The 17,553-nt window shown below is 38.6% G+C and overlaps 1 pseudogene; it reads right to left on the bottom strand.

Moving 5' to 3' along the window:
- Positions 1-16,614: 16,614 nt before the first annotated feature.
- Positions 16,615-17,070, bottom strand: LOC121169494 (annotated as a pseudogene).
- Between the last annotated feature and the right edge of the window lie 483 nt (positions 17,071-17,553).

The raw sequence follows: 17,553 nt of genomic DNA on the forward strand, positions 1-17,553 counted from the left end.
GAGCAAGAATAAAATTTTCAATATGTAAATGCTAGTTTGCTTCCTTGACCTGCTCCTACATTTCTTTCTATATTCAACCATACATAGATTTCAACTCTTTTTTGATCCTCTCACACATATTTGCCCCTCAGGGGAAGTAACCTGTAATCTTATGGGAGTAGAATGGGTGTGGCTCTGCCTTTTGTAATGTCTTCAAACTGTCATATGGGCATAGAGCTATGTATGAGGTTTTTTTTTTTTCTTTGTGTCTGTCCTATGGCATTTGGATGTGGCATGGAAAAAGATGGCCATGTGTGGTCCTCAGAAACAAGGTATAATGGGATATCTTGGAAAGCCTGCTTCACAACCATTCTGAGATGGATACCCTGTATTTTGCTAGAGACAAAGCAAACTAGTGTATTAAAAGTAGATATCTCAAAGATAAGTGGTAGAGGCTAGCACTGTGGTACAGAAAGTTAAGCCATTGCCTTCAGTGCCAGCATGCCCTATGGGTTCCAGCTCAAGTACAGACTGTTTTTGAGCCAGCTTCCCAATGACACACCTGGGAAAAATAGCAGAAGACATCCCAAGTGCTTAAGCCTCCAATTCTCTCTCTCCCTCCTTCTCTCTCTCTCTCTTTCTCTCTCTGACTGTGTGTGTGTATGCGCGCCTACCTGCATATAATTCTTTCAAATAAATAATATTTTAAAAAAAGAAAGAGGAAGGGAGGAAGGAAGGAAGGAAGGAGGGAAAGAAGGAAGGAAGGAAAGAAGGAAGGAAGGAAGGAAGGAAGGAAGGAAGGAAGGAAGGAAGGAAGGAAGGAAGGAAGGAAGGAAGAAAGAAAGAAAGAAAGAAAGAAAGAAAGAAAGAAAGAAAGAAAGAAAGAAAGAAAGAAAGAAAGAAAGAGAAAGAAAAGATCGAAATGAGAATGAATCAATGAGAAGAATTAATGAATCTTTAGAACCAGGTGGAGCAAAGGGCTTCCTCAGCTTAGACTGGTAGGGTCTATGATTCTGACCAGGGAGTCCTTCAACCCTTAGGGCAGTTCCATTTCCAGCAGCCTGACTTTTGGCAGAGCAAATAGGGCTCTTTCTAGGGCAAACTACTGTTGGGATGGCTATTCGCCCAATTCCCTGAATACTATAATTGAAAACAGGTGTTAGTCAGGGTAGACTGGCCATTCCTGGTCTCTTAAAATGGAAAACAGAGATGTAAGAAGTTGAACGAAATAACAAGCAGTTAACTCAGTTTGGAAGGAAAAAAGGAGAGTCCCTTTAAAAGTGTACTAGATGCTTGCTTTTTGCCCAGAGGTGCTTTTACTAAAATGAAAAGTCCTTTCTGCTCTTTTCAGTATCTAGTTTTAATAAAATTTAAGCTCTATTTTTTTAGGGCATGATTCTTGGTCCCCTCTACTGTGTCCAAGCAGTGTTGAAGAGAAAGGCAATTTGAGGATCAAACTGTATATCCTTTCTCCCTGCTGGGTTAGGGGATGACTCATGGGGAAGTGTAAGCGGAAGACTAAGAGTTGAATGTGTTTGGGTGACATGGTGGTCACCAGTTAAATCCAAAAGCCCTGGAAGTGGAATTATGTGAAGACTAGCTAAGTCCCAAATCTCACGGGAAAATCCAATGGCTCTTTCCAAGGAGACGGAAATGGTCAGGGAGGCCTGGCTTACTGCTTCATTGCTCATCTATTCTCTCGCAAATCAGAATATGGAATCTGGAAGCTATCCCATCAGCAGAGATCATTCTCAGCATGTAACATATCAGAGCTTCATAAAGGCACAGAGTAAGTTTCACATCAGTTTATAACCTCATAACGCATTATACATATCAAAATTAACTCAAACAGCTATTGTCTCTCCCAGGTGAGAATCCCAGTCTTTGCAATTTCCTGGGATCCAACTGAATGTCGCAGATTAGAACTGCACGTCTAGAGACTTGTCAGAGATTCAAATGATTTGGTCAAAATAAGAGCTTAGATCATCATAAAAGTGATCACTCATTCCATCTAAGTGTTACAACCAAATTGTGGACCACATCTAATAAGAGTTAAGGTGATCACCCAAACATTTAAAATAGGCAGATAAAGTTAACTTACTTAAACCTCAGTTTGTGGGTCTGGCACAATGGCTCAGTGACTAAATTCTTACCTTGAACACACTAGGATCCCATATGGGTGCCATTTTGTGTTCTGGTTGCTCCACTTCCCATCCAGATCCCTGCTTGTGGCCTGGGAAAGCAATACAGAATGGCCCAAAGCCTTGGGACCCTACACCCATATGGGAGACCTGGAAGAAGCTGTTGGTTTGGGATCGGCTCAGCTCTGGCCGTTGCAGGCACTTGGGGAATGAACCAGCAGATGGAAGATCTTTCTCTTTCTCATTCCCTGTAAATCTGCCTTTCCAATAAAAATAAAATAAATCTTTAAAAACAAACAGAAACCCTCAGTTCTCCTCTGGGGCCAAGGTTCAATTAAAAAAATTAAAAAAAAAAAAAACCAGAAAGCATGTGAAGCATTCCTCTAGGGTCTACAAAATGTTGATTACCCAGGTCTACTACAAGAACATAGATATAACGATTAAATTTATTAAAATGATTAGCACATGACATGAACATTCCGTTGCTTAGGACAGTTAAATACATCAAGAAACAAAGGAGCTAGAGATTCTGCCAATCCTGCTAGCTGGACTTCTTAGAAAAGTTAATCAGAATAATGTCCTTCTAATCTCATCCACCCTAATTTCAGACAGCACTCAATTTCCATGAACTACAGCATACTCACTCCCTCCATTTCTCTTTCTATCCAAAAACTCTACAAATCCTTCTTAACCTTCATCACCAAAAATATATTATCATGCGTAGGGCTTTTTTCTACATCCCCTTTCCTACCTACCTACCAGTTCCTTCAATTCACATGCTCAAGCAGTCTTCTGGGGTCTCTACATTGAAAGAAGAACATCTGGGTATAGCACAGTGGCAGAATGGGTGAAGTTCCCACCTGTAGTATTATAGCCATATAGAGAATGACCAAGTACATGAAAGAGCTCTCTGTCTCTCTTTTTCTCTAACTCAGCCTTGCAAATGCATAAAAATATGTTTAAAAAGAAAAGAAAAATAGTTTATATGAACACAGATTTTTAAGCCATAGATACTCTAAGGGGATTCTTAACTTTGGCAGGAAACTGGTAAAATAACTTTTACACAATTACATTATTTTAAACCCTAAAAATCTCAGTAAAATTTTAGCCCAGGAAATGAAACACTTAAATATAAAACTAACAATGTTTCATTAAAAGACATAGCTCCATGAATCTAATCAAATATTTTCAGAAACTCACAACTGTGGATGAGAAAAACTGTAAAGCAGATGTGGTCACAGTTTACAGTATATAGAAAGAACAGCAGTGTTTCTCTTTCACATCCTTCTAGGATAAAGGATTAAACTATCTGATACTATGGTCTTTAGACCTATAATGGAGGGTAGAGGTGATCAAAGATTTCTATGAGTTTAAAAAGGTTATATTGGTCCAAACTGGAGGACAGATGGAATTTAAATACCTGGGCAGACACTTTCATATGCTAACAAGCCAAAAAAGTTAACCCCTTGAGTCAGAAGAACCATGATTTTAAGAACATAGCCCTGCAGGATTTCCAGCAGCTTCAAACAAAATGTTTTAAAACCAGTTCTGGCCAGTGCTTTTCTTAAAGATTGGCAAAGGAGGCAAGGTGAAAGAGGCATATGATAGCCTTCAGGAAAGAAGTAACAAGCAAAGATCTCAGGTTGACAGAACTGTGCTTTAGTTCTCGGCTGCCAAACAAACCCAGTATCTTGCTGCCTTTCCTAGCATTTGAGATCAAAGACAGGGAATCATGAGCAGACAGTGGGAAGTTCATGCAGGACAGAAAGAGCCACAAGGTCTGGGGGAGAGTTTGAAAGAGAGTGAGGCAGCCTCTGTCTCTTGCTAGATACTACCCCTACACTGCGTGCGGCAAAGATCAGCTGAGAGTCCACAGGAAGAGATCAAGGTGGCTAGTTTATTTGGCAGAGACTTAGGCACCCCTAGATATGGCAGGAGAAAGGATACAAGTAGGCTTGATATGGAACATTACTCAGCGTAAGGCTACTCAGCACTTGTGGCTGCTCTCATTCGCTCCTGGCTGGCTTTGCCAACTTTGCAAGTGGAAATGCCTGCTAAGTGGTCCCTGTCTTTATACAAAAAAAGAATTCATTCAGTAGCAATAAGTGAATTCATTCAGTAGCAATAAGTGAAGAAGCAAAACTTACTGAAGAGAACACACTGATAGATCGATCAGGTGGCTGTCTCAGGAAAGTGCTGAGCACTCTAACTTGATACTGAACATAACACATCCTGCTTGTGCTTGTAAGAGGAGAGAGAGAGAATGTTACTATTAGACCAATATACAAAGGTACGTCAAAAAGTTTGTGAGAACATAGAATTAAAGATAAGCATTTGCGCAGCAAAAAATTGAAATCCATGCAGTTAAAAAAAAAAGAGATTTATTTGTTTGAAAGATTCATAGCAAGACAGAGAGACCTTCTCATTTGCTGCTTCACTCCCAAGAGGACCATAACACCTGGAAATGGACCAGGCCAAAGCCCAGAGCCAGGAGCTTCATCTGGGTCTCCCACGTAGGTAGCAGAAGCTCAAGCACTTGGGCCATCATCTGCCACTTTCATAGGCACATTAACAGGGAGTTGGATGGGAAATGGAGCAGCTAGGAAATGAATTGGCGTCCAAATGGGATGCTGGCATTGTAGAATACTATGCCACAGCACTAGCCACTCATTTTTTTATAATGTATATTCTCCATGAACTTTTTGAAGGCCCTTTTTATGATTTGATTTCAAAAATTCTTCTCAAAACAAGCATGTTTTGAGAATCATTCGATTCTTCCACAAACACTTTTAAGTACCCACGTCTTACTGGCATGATGTAAAGGCTAAGACAAAGGAACGATTACAACATCTTAAACACAAAAGATGTGTGAATAAGAAGGGCTTCTAATCTTTCTAAGAGGATGAACTGAAAATGGAATCTAATAGTGCTTACAAAATTATCAAAATGCCATGAAATGAAAGGGACCCACCATAGACCACAGCAGACATTCATTTTAATGTAGGAAATATAAAGAGAATAATAATCCTAGAGATAGGGAGATTTATAGGGATTACAAGGCAGTGATCAGTGAAAGGTAGAGGGAAAGAAGGTTCTAACAGCTTTGAGAGTTAGAGCACCTGCAGCATAACATTTAGATACAAAATTCATCTGGAAACACAAGAGACCACAAATAGCCAAAGCTATCCTGAAGAGAGGTCTGATACTGGTACAGAAACAGAGAGGAAGATCAATAGAACAGAATGGAAACTCCAGAAATGAGCCCACACATGTACAGTCAACTAATCCTTGACAGTAGAACTGAAAATAATTAAGGGGAAAGGTCTCATCTTTTCAACAAATGCTGTTTGGGACAATTGGATAGCAGTTTACAGAAGAAGCAAGACCCTCACCTTTCACTTTACACCAAAATCAGCTCTTAATGGATTAAGGACTTAAATCTGCGTACAGAAACCAATAAACTGTTAGAGGGAAATGTAGGAAGCACTCTACAAGATAGAAGCATTGGTAAAGACTCCTTAGAAAAATCACCTAAAGCACAGGCAATCAAAGCCAAAATAAACAAATGGGACTACATCAAACTAAAAAGCTTCTGTACAGCAAAGGAAATGATAAAGAGTGTAAATAAGCTACTCATGGAATGAGAGAAAATCTTTGCACACTACACAACAGACAAGGGACTAATATCCAGGATTGACAAAGAGCTTTACAAACAACCACAGAAAAAGAAACAAATCAGTTAATGAGAAAATCAAATGAACAGTTTTTAAAAGAACAAAATCAAATGGATAATAGACATACAAAAAATGCTCAAGCTCCTTAGCCATCAGGGATATACAAGTGAAAACCACATTGAGATTCCACCTAAATCCGGTGAGACTGACCTACATTCAGAACTCCACTAACAACACCTGCTGGCATGGATGTGGGGAGAAAGTTACTCTGCTTCACTATTGGTGGGAGGGTAGGCTAGTACAACCACTATGGAAGTTAGTATGAAAAGTGCTAAGAGAACTAAAAATTGACCTGTCGTATGATACAGCTTTCCCACTTAAGGGAATATAACCAAAGGAAATGAAATCCACATATGAGAAAGTAACCTACAATCCTATATTTACTGCAGCACAATCTACAATAGTGAAGACATGGAAATAATGCAGATGGCCATTGAAAGAAACGTGGAAAAAGAAGCTCTAGTATCTCTGCTCCGTGGAATACTACTCAGCTGTTAAAAAGAATGAAATTCTACCATTTGCAACCAAAGGGTCCCAAGTAGAGACCATTATGCTCAGTGAAATAAGTCAATCCAAAAAGGACAAATATCATACGTTCTCTATGAGACAAGGCAACCTTCATGCAAAATACAAGAGCAATAGATATATAGGTAAGCATGTATATACATGTATTTATTTAGAGGATGTGTATAATAGAGGCAATTATACCATGAAGTGAGGATACAATGAAGTATACATCTCTGTTTCTGAATAAAATATGAACATCCAATGAAACCATTAAATATATCTTGACAATAGAATGCTGGACTTTATACCATGCTATATACCTAAAATATCAGGATACACTTAAATATCAGAATGATAAACTATTGTTACAATACAGGGGGGAGTAGTGAGGGGGAATGGGAAAGAATGGAAGGGGTGAACCTAAGCAACTATATCATGAAAAATTGAGTTTTTTAAAAAGCAGATGATATTTTGAAGAATGTATTTTTATTTGTTTTTGTGAGATATTTTGCCATTGACAGGCATGATTTTTTTCCATGACTCAGCTCCTACCTATCTTTTTACGCTAAGCTTCTCTCTGCCTTTACCGCAAACTTTTAAGCTTTTGCATCCTTTCCTGTACACGCACACGCACATTGCTTCTCACCTCTCTCTTGCTCACCTGTTTCTCACCTCTGTCTCTTGGTCATTGCTGATTCTGGAATTTCCCTTCTTCCTCTTTATTTGCCTACTACTCATCCTTTAAGACTCTGCTCGGGAGTCACCTCCTCCAGGTATTTCCACAACAGTCCCTCCTCTGTTACCACAGACAGGGTGCTCTCCTCTGTATCCCTATATTGCCCTATATTATTTTTACATGGTGTGAAATTATTTTCTTATAGTTCTCTAGACTGTGAGTCCTTTGAGAGAAAGATTACAAGACTGTGTAATCTTTCCCATCTTCTGAGCACCTGGCACAGAACCCTGAGGTTAAACAGGCATGCAGCAAAGGTTTATCAGAACATTTGACTCAAGTCTATTCGTGACTTTATATTGTCCAAAGAAGGAAAGGACAGCTAGTCTAGAACCGCCTTCAAAAATCACGAACATATGGAACATATTTTCTTTCCTTCAGTGTCTGACTTCATAAATGATGAACAAATTGTATTTATGAATTGTTTATTTGTCTGCAACTTGAACGAGCTCTAGAAGCTGAATAGGCAAAAGAATCAAGGAAACACATAATTCCAGTTTCAGGCAGTATGAATAAGCACAGGATGGGAAAGCGTGAGACAACTTTGCTAATTTTTGGAACAATAAGAAGTGAGGTTTGGGGCTGGCTCAATGGCTCAACTGGCTAATCCTCTACCTTCAAGTGCCAGAATCCCATATAGGCACTTGTTTGTGTCCCAGCTGCTCCACTTCCCATCCAGCTTCCTGTTTATGGCCAGAAAAAGCAGTGGGGAATGACCAAATTCCTTGGGTCACTGCACCCATGTGGGAGACCTGGAAAAGCTTTGGATCAGCTCAGCTCCAGCTGTTGTGGCCATTGGGGAGTGGACCAGTGGATAGAAGATCTTTTTATCTATCTCTTTCTCTTCATCAATCTGCCTTTCCAACAAAAATAAAATAAATATTGAAAACAAACAAACAAAGGAAATGAGATTGACAAGAGAAAGTGTGGCCATTCATGGGCCTTGCACACAAGGGCTTAATCCATGAAAGACAGTAGTAATGTGATTATCAACTTAGGAATGATACATGACCAGCTCTGCTTTAGTTGTGCAAAAACCTCTCAAAAGGATAATTGAAGACCTCCATGCACTGAGTTGTGCAATGCTGGACTTTTAACTATGAGCCACCTCTTTCAGGATATACAACACTTCTGTGAATCTAATTAGCTTATTATAAAAGCACTGTCAACATTTGAATAGCTTGCTCATGAATAAGTAAACAACTAAAACATCAGCTCATAAATGTGACTGACTTCACAAAACCAAGTTAAACAACAATCCAACAGTTTTATCAAACGTTCCTTATCATTCTTTCTGAGATTATATCATTAACTATAGAAGTTTCTGACCTGCTGCCTTTAGGAGTGACAAATAAAAGGAACTCCTTACTCAAAGCTTTCTTACAGCTATTTGTAGAAGAAGAATTTACATAACAGGGAAAAGTCTTTGAAAACACGAATGAAATCCAATGCCTTATTGAGCAACCAGGTAGTTTTCTAGTCCTCTCCTGGAGGAACTCTTCTAAACTTGATCATTGAAAATTTTACAGAATGAATCTTCCAAATTAAGTCACGATAAAAATAAATATAAGCAGTACAACTTTTAACATTCCTATTGGAATAGGCATGGATGTGTCAATTCACATGGGAACTTGGGGAGTAAACTAGAAGGTGAAGATCTCTCTGTATTTCTCTCTCTCTCTCTCTCCCCATCTCTCTATGTGTATGCCTTTATGACTTTCAAATAAAAGAAAAACAAATATTATGAAATGGAATGTGACAATGTCAAAAATTAACTATTCCATTACCCATAGTCAAAACCTTAGCAAATTATTTCTAGATATTTTTAAGGCCTATTTCTGAAAAGATTTTATTTATTTATCTGTAAGACAGAGTTACAAAAAAAAAAAAAAGGAGGAAGAGACAGACAAAGACACATATTCTTTCTGTTGGTTCATTCCCCATATGGCAACAATGGTTGAGGCTGGGCCACGTCAAAGCCTGAACTTCATCCAGGTCCCACATCAGGGTGGCAGGGGTCCAAGCACCCTGACCATTTTCCACTGCTATCCTAGGCATACAAGCAGGGAGTCAGATCAGAAGTGAAACAACAAGGACTCCAACTGTCACTCAATGTGGGTTGCTAGTGTCACAGGTGTTGGCTTAATCCACTGTACCAAAACAGTAACCCTGAATAAAGGCTTGTCTAAGGAAGCCTGTCCCAACTCTTGTTGTCAACCCCGGGAGATAATGATTCTCCAACTACATCAATTAATGACTAGACAGAGTGTGAGGAGTGAATCAAAAAGCAAACATTGGCCCTTTAGATTCCCCCATTTTGGACTTGACACCATTTTAAATATCTGCTTCCCCTAAGGTCTCAACTTCCTTAAGATTCACACACCATTTACGTTCAAATTTGGTTGTCCACCAATCTGCTGTAATCTTGTAACCCTGTGCCCACTAATTCGCTGTAACCTTCTAACCCTCTTCCCACCAATCCACCATAATCTCATGGTGCCATACCTGATGGCCCCATCCACCAGTCTCTCGCACATTCTCCCTCTAGTGCTCGCCCACCACTGTACCTCCCAATCCCCTGCATCCCTGACAGTCCTATCCACCAACCCTTCAGGGCCATGTGACACCCACCCGCTCGTCATAAAAAGGCAAACTCCCTTATGTATGCTGCCCCTTCCCCTTCTTTTTCCTTTCTCCTTCTCCCTTCCCTTTGGAGCTCCCTCCTGCCACTATGGCAGGAAACGTCTCTCTCCCTCTCTCTCCCTCCACTCCTGTATCCATGGTCCTCTTCCCTGCTGGAACAAAGCCTACTGTGTGGCTTCCTGCATCTGGTGTTTGGGGTTCATGGTGGAAAACTGAAAAGAGCTAACACGGAGAATACACACAACTTTCCTACAGAATGCCAAGGATAACATATACCAGAGAGCCTTGAAAGAAAACAGCAACTCCAGATGCATTATTTCACAGATATGCTTTATAAAGAGGCAACAAGGACCTCTTATGTTTCAGGTTTTTCTGATTGACTATAGCATAACAGAAAGTTTTTTAATGTAGAAACTTCATAGTGAAGTGCTACATGTATATCAAGTTATGCAAAAAACGCAGGTGATTCACAAAATTAATGAACGGTCACAAAATTAATATTCCCATGTAACTAGTATAAACTTCAAGAAACATTGCCAGAATCCAAGGAAGATGACCTCATTACCTCCCCCAAGGTTAATCACTCTCTTGGGTTTTAAAACTAAAAATCATCTTTACCTATTTATTTTTTAATCTGTTAACAAATAAAATGTTATGGTATATGCTTTTGTGTGTGCGACTTCCATAGACTCAACATTATGGTTTGAAGACTCTGTCGTATTGCTGTGAAGCCTACAATTCATCTGCTATCATTCTTACTAGTATTATAATATGTATCAATATAAAATCATGTGACCCTGCATAATATTAAATTATACTACTGACATCCATTTTTCTGATGAACATTTAAACTCTATCTCAAGTTAGGGTTCATTTTGAATAGTCCTGATGCAAACTTTCCTACAAAACCTCTTCTGTAAGTATTTAGGAACATAATTAGTGTACAATTTAAAGTCTGCGTGGAAAGAATGGAGTATTTGATAAGAAAAGAAGAAACAACTATTCAGAGTCAGCCAATGTATTGAGTAATCTACATTTAAATTTTATTTATTTTATTTTATCTTAGTTGAGAGAGCATGAAACAGGCAGACAGACTTTCCATGTATTGATTCACTCCTCAAATGTTCACAATGGCCCAGGTTGGGTCAAATCAAAGCTGGGAGCTGGGAACTCCCTTTAGGCCTCCCATATGGATGGCCAGAACGCAAGTACTGGGACCATCACCACTGCCTCCAAACATGCACATTACCAGGAAGCTGGAATCAAGAACAGAGCCTGGACTTAAGCTATATACTCTGAAGCAGGATTTGGGAATCTTAACAAGTATTTGGGCCACTGGGCCAAAGTTTCATGACTGATCTACACTTATAACCTACTTTCTTTCTCACAGAACACTTGAGGTAGGAACATTTTAATCTTCATTTTACTAATGAAGAAACAGAAACTCAGAGAAATTGAGTTGCTCAACTAGTTAAGTGGCAGGTCTGGTACTTGAATGCATACTATCTTACTCTAAAACCTATACTCCAAAACCAATTTAAGAAAATGAGGACCTGTTAGAAAATATTTTATCTACAGTATCCCTAATGCTTAGAGCTTGATGTGCCATCAACATCAATAACATTGGATAAGTAGGTATTATTAGCCTCCCCATGTCCAATGAACACTGGATATGGATAGAATTCTGTTTCAGGAGGTTGGCACTGAGCCATAGTAAGCTAAACCTCCATCTGTGGTTCTGGAATCCCATATACATTAGTTCACATCCTAACTATATTACATCTGATCCAGCTCTCTGCTACAGTCTGGGAAAGCGACAGAAGACGGCTCCAGTAGGACCCTGCCTTCACATGGGAAACCTGGAAGAAGCTCCTGGCTCCTGGCTTTGGATTGACTCAGTTCCAGTTGCTGGCAGCTATTTTAGGGTGAACCAGTAGATAGAAAATCTCTCTCTTATTCTCTGTAACTTTGGCTTTTAAATAAAAATATATAAATCTTTATGTGTTTCACTTGTTCATCAGTGTGATTCAATTGGCCTAGCTGTGTGTGCTCCTTGAAGGAAAGGTCAAAGCTTTACCTCTTTTCTAGCTGAATCTGTTACAACTTAAGAAGCAAAGACAGGCACACATCGTTTTCCACAATGTAACCAACACAAAAGTCTGGAGTTTGCAGAATGATTAGTTGCTTCACTACCTGTCCCATGAAATATACCTTTTCCCCCTAAAAATCTCTAACCAAACACAATCTCTAATATAAGATATACCCAAGTCAACTGGGCAATAGATATATAGGTAAACATGTATATACATGTATTTATTTAGAGGATCTGTATAATGGAGGCAAGTATACCATGAAGTGAAGATACAATGAAGTCAACTAGGTAAAGGCATGAAAGTGGAATTTTGGAGTATTTTTAAACCCCCTTTGTATCTCTCTGGATGCAAAGAGGGTCTTTCTTCAACACATCCATTCCCATTCTTTGCATCAGACTGAAAATAGGTTATAACTAGAGGTACTCTTTCAGTTGTTAGTAACAATGAACACACATTTTAACTTGACCTAGTTACCCGATACTATTCTAATGAGGCTTTAAGGGAGGGAAACATTCAGACTTCAACCTTGGTACACCGGTATTTCTCCTTTTAAATGCACTCTGTCAGGTGCACTTCCTGTTGGTTTGCATTTACAATGAAATTTATCAGAACTCTATGCCTTTGCTGTTAAACATCAAGCTCTTTAAAGAACCAAGCAGCTAATCTTTTGCTCACCCTTCTGGGGAAAATGTACTCTGTGTGTGATCCACAGAATATTTCTTCTTGGGAGCTTCCTGAATAAAAACAAGCACAGAAGAGTCACGTCACTATGGAACCTAACCAGAATCTGCTTGTTAGAGTTTTTTGAAAAGTTGAAACACACTTGTGTTAATACTATCTCTGTTCTTGTGTGCTTATTTCCAGGATTTTATACAATTAATAAAAGCAAGTAGCATTACTACATGTTCTAAAGTATTGGAAAAAGGAAGAACTATAAACAAAATCAATCGTGTATAGCAGAGCATTTACTTTTTCCTTTCTTGGCTGAAGTCTTTTCATGTGAAACTAACATTCAGCAGAATGTCTAACATGTGAGTAATAGAATGTGATTCCTCCTTGGCCACACACACTAGTGCACTAAGTTCTTTTGTGATCAAGAGGGCTAAATAGGTCATTGTTCTCTTTTATTGCTGAATGTTATGGCAACTGCTTTGTTTGTGCTTTTTCACAAACAGTACCATCGCCAGCATTGATAACATGACTGTCTCTAATAACTACACCTCAACAGTAATATCAGCTACTTCTTTTTCAGTAGCTATCATATACTATGCACTTCACGTATGTTCTTTGCATTCCTCGTAACTCCAGTAACAAACAATATTATTATTCACATTTTTTTCACAGATTAATAAGCAGGCACAGAGAGATTTAAAATTTAAAAAAAAACTTGCTAAAGTTGTAAGTCTGGAAAGTGTAGGGGCTAGTATGCAAATTATATTTATCCACAGAACCTCTAAGAAGCTTTCCCCAATAATCATTAATCATACTATGGGACTTCTCCTTCCCACATTAGTTTCTCTCTCTCCTTTTTCTATTAATATAAAGAGAAGAGATTTCATGTAATTCCTAAATAGGATTCCGAGAATATAATGACACTTTCAGCCCTGTTACTTTTTTTCACTCCTCTACACATTCCTCCGACTTCTTTACTTCTATTTCTCATTCCTCCATCCCACCTCTTGGAAGTCCCTCCTCATTCTACTCATACCCTCTTTCCTTAAAATGCAGAGGGTAACTTTTAGTCATCACTAACCTGAACAGAGGACACCTTAGCACCTGCCGGATATCTCACAGGTCCTGACCCAGGGATCCTTTTCAGGAGACTGCTGAAAACAAGAGGGGGTGTTTCTGCATGTAAGCTGATTGAATCAGTTTCATGAACTTTCCTGCCTACAATCAGAGTGTGAAACTAGTACAAGGACTTTCATCAACACCCACAGGATGGGGATTTAGAAATGAAGAGCAGGGTCCAGCTCTATAATCAATGTTCCGCAGTTATTCATGTTAGTGAAGAACAGCCATCAGTTACTGCTGGTCAGGATTTCAGGCTGCCTGTATCCCTTGCGTTGTTGGGACAGTGTTGTCTGCAGCCTTAGAAGTAGTGGGAGGCAACTGTCCTATAATTATACAACATCAGCTCAAGCTTCAGTGTGGGTTCCAACCTGGCTCACTTATTTAGACCTTTTGTGTCTAGAAGTGAAGGAAGCTATGTGGTCAGGAGTTACTGGGAAATACCAATTAAAATCCATAGAAAACTCAAACACAGCTGCTTATATAATACCTTTCTGTTAAATTCTTGGACCCGCTTACTCATTCCACTGAGGTATAGAAAGAGAAGGAGGTGCACTTTATATTAGTCCTATTTTTTTTTCTAAAATGTTAAGAAAAATACTCTTTGTTTTTATAGAGCTTCTTAATGAAAAGAAAGTTATGGATCCAGGATGTTAAATCTTCTATCTGTTCTAAGGAATGTGTCAATGAGGAAACAAATAGTAGGACATCCATTTAAAATAAACTGGATATTAACAGCAATAGGTATAAAAATCTCTATATTCTGACACTTTTAAAACACTCTGGGCATATTCCCTAGCTTCTTTTTTTTTTTTTTTGGCCACTTTCAGGTACTAAAAAAAAAATAACATAGACTACACATTTTAAAAACTTCAATTCATTGTCAAATTACTAATGCATCTTCTCTTCCCCATTACTACATGAACAGCCAGAGCTACATTAAAGGGAAGGGTAAGTATGCATGGGCAAGGCAGAAAGAGGAAGTCAGACTGAACTTGTGCTTTTCATCAGGAATATACTCCCTCAATAATGGCATTAGTCTATCAAGAGGACAGAACCCTCATGTCCTGATTACCCTTTAGGGATCCTGCCTTCCAATACAGTGGCAATGCAATTAAATTTCAGCACAAGCTTTGGAAGGGCATTCAAACTATAATAGTGCCTTTAAAATTACATTGAAGCTTTTTATCTATTTTTTCATTGTGCAACCTTATTGTACATACATTATATATTATACATGTACAATATATAAAGTACATGTATATATATAAAGTATAATATATAATATATAATACATAATTATGTCTCAAAGTAGCTAAAGGCAAACCAAGAGTCCCAGAACATGAGATGAAGTTGAGAAATGCCACATGAAGCACTTATGTCTATTTCTTTGACTATCCACAGAATCAAGTTCTATCATAGTATTTGTGTTACTTTTTGTGGTTTGAGAATTGAGGTTTACATTATTTTTCATAGCTTCCAGCACTGTATATTGATGCAAATTTCTAGAGGATAGTTTGTCAATGTGTTATCATAAATCTGAAGAATGTTCATACTCTTTAATCTGATGTTTTTTCATTTTAAGCATCCATCCTAAGGAAACAAAAATTTGGACAAACATGCAAAAAGAAGGGTATTGATTACAGTGGTGTTTAGAAGGCAAAATAACCTAGTAAGACACTGTATATAGCAACATTTTGTCAGTGTTTCAGTAAACTTTATATGTTTCAACTGGGAAAATGTCTTTTGTAGAATACTTAATGACATGGGAAAAAGCGAAATGTGTACAAATATAACGTAAACAGCCTTGAAAGAATTATGCTAAAATATAAAATGGGGTTGTCTCCAGGTGAAGTTAGTGACAAGTTATATTTGTAATCATCGTGTGCTTTTTATAAATTGTGAAAAAACACACTTTATACTTTTATTTATATATGATGCTATTTTTCATTTTTTTTTTTTTTGCAGACCCAAAAAACAAAAGTTAACAGAGAAATCAAAGTGACAATGGCAATGGAGGCACATACCACATACCTGTACTAACTATGGCCTAGAAGCTCAAAGTCTTATATTGGGATAATCCTCCACATTCCTCCTTTGTCAGTCTGTTCTTGGCTCAATACAGCTGTCCATTGCAAACAGAAACTAAAAGTCAAAGGCCAGAGAAAAGTTTCAATCAAAAGTTTAGTCTCCACTTTCTGATGCCCCAGGGAAGAAATAGGCAAGGTAGCTGTATCTCTACACCTGAGAATCTCCTAGAAACGCAGTCTGAGCCTCTGCTCTGTTCCTTGCCCTTACCGTTGTTGTAAACCTTAAAACTACAAATGACAGATGTGGCATCTTGAACCTCTGAGCATTAATTGTACTTCTCTCAAATTCTCAGGAATTGGAAGTATTAGGAAATAGGGCAATTGACCAAGCAGTTACTTCATAGCTGGCTAACTTTCTGGTGTCATCATCCATGGTAATCGCCAGGGAGCAGAGGGGAGGGTGGCTCTTTTCTGATGTCCTATAGCCAACAGCCTTCCTTTATTTTATCTCCCTCACTCCCCTGCTCACATATACTCTGCCAGTCAGATGTAGCATAAAACTACTACAGAGTGTGGCCATTTCCAGATCTGAACTATACAGAGCTTCAGTCCATAGGCTTGTTACTTAAAGTAGCTAGGCACAGCTTGCTTATTAATTAGGACCTGAAAGGGGCTGTTGCTCTAGAATTTTCTCTGACAATACACAGCTCACACTGACTGATAAATAGACCCACCCCTCGGGGCTACCATAAGCCCCACCTCCCTTACATCTTCCTAAAGTATACAGCACACCATGCTTATTTTTCTTATTAATAATAAAAAGCAGTATTTTATTGAAAATTTTCATAAAAGCCTAATGTAAAAACAAAAACCTTCCCTAGTCTCTCTACCTAGATACAGCATTGCTTGGGCATACAATACATACATCAAATACTTGGAATTTTTAAAGTTTTTAACAGTTTACTAATTCCTGTGAAAAATTCTCAAATATCCACAGACAAAGTCACTGTAAAATTTTTGCTCCTTCAGCTTTTTGCCAGCACCAACATTGGCCTTGGCAGTTCTCCAGACCTTTTTCATCCTGTTCTTATACTTCTTTCGCTGTTTTCTTGAGGTCTTTTTCTTCTCATGCAGGCTGTGTCTTGTAAGTCTGTATTTGGGTTCATTTTTCTTGGCATAATCCAAGGAATCATAAATCATGCCAAAGCCCGTTATCTTACCATTACTAAAGTAAGTTCGGAATCCAAATACAAAGATGACGTCCAGAGTGGTCTTGTACATTTTGGCTAGCTTTTCCTTAATTTCTGCCCTGGGCATGGTTGTCTTCCCAGGGTGGAGGAATTCAATGACCATTTGTTTCCTCTGAAGTAGTCAATTAGTCATGAATTTCCCGGTCCAGACAGTTACTGTGTCATTCATAATGGAAGTCAATACTCAAGCAGCCAGTGAGGGAAAGAGCTGGATTTTTGTTGTTGTTTTAAAGCTTTATGGGTGCTAAACCTCTGCCTGTGACACCAGCATCCCATATGAGCACCAGTTTGAGTCCTAGCTGCTCCATGTCTCCTCCAGCTCCCTGCAAATGTACCTGGGAAGGCAATAAAAGACAGCTCAAGTGTTTGGATACCTAACATCCATGTAGGAGACTCGCATGGAGTTCCAAGCTCATGTCTTACGACTGACTCAACCCTCACTATTGTGACCATCCGGAGAGTGAATTGGCAAATGCAAGATCCCTATGTCTCTATCCCTGACCCCTTTCTGTAACTCTGCATTTCTCCATTTTCTACAAACTTAATGTCATATTTTGAACATTTGTCGGTCAATGACAAATCTTAAAGATTTATCAGTTTTTATTTGAAAGGTAGATTTAGAGAGAGAAGAAGAGAGAGATTTTCCATCTGC

Source organism: Ochotona curzoniae, unplaced genomic scaffold (genome assembly GCF_017591425.1).
Source record: "Ochotona curzoniae isolate NIBS_2020 unplaced genomic scaffold, NIBS_Ocur_1.0 scaffold_1852, whole genome shotgun sequence".
NCBI classification, from domain to species: Eukaryota; Metazoa; Chordata; class Mammalia; order Lagomorpha; family Ochotonidae; genus Ochotona; species Ochotona curzoniae.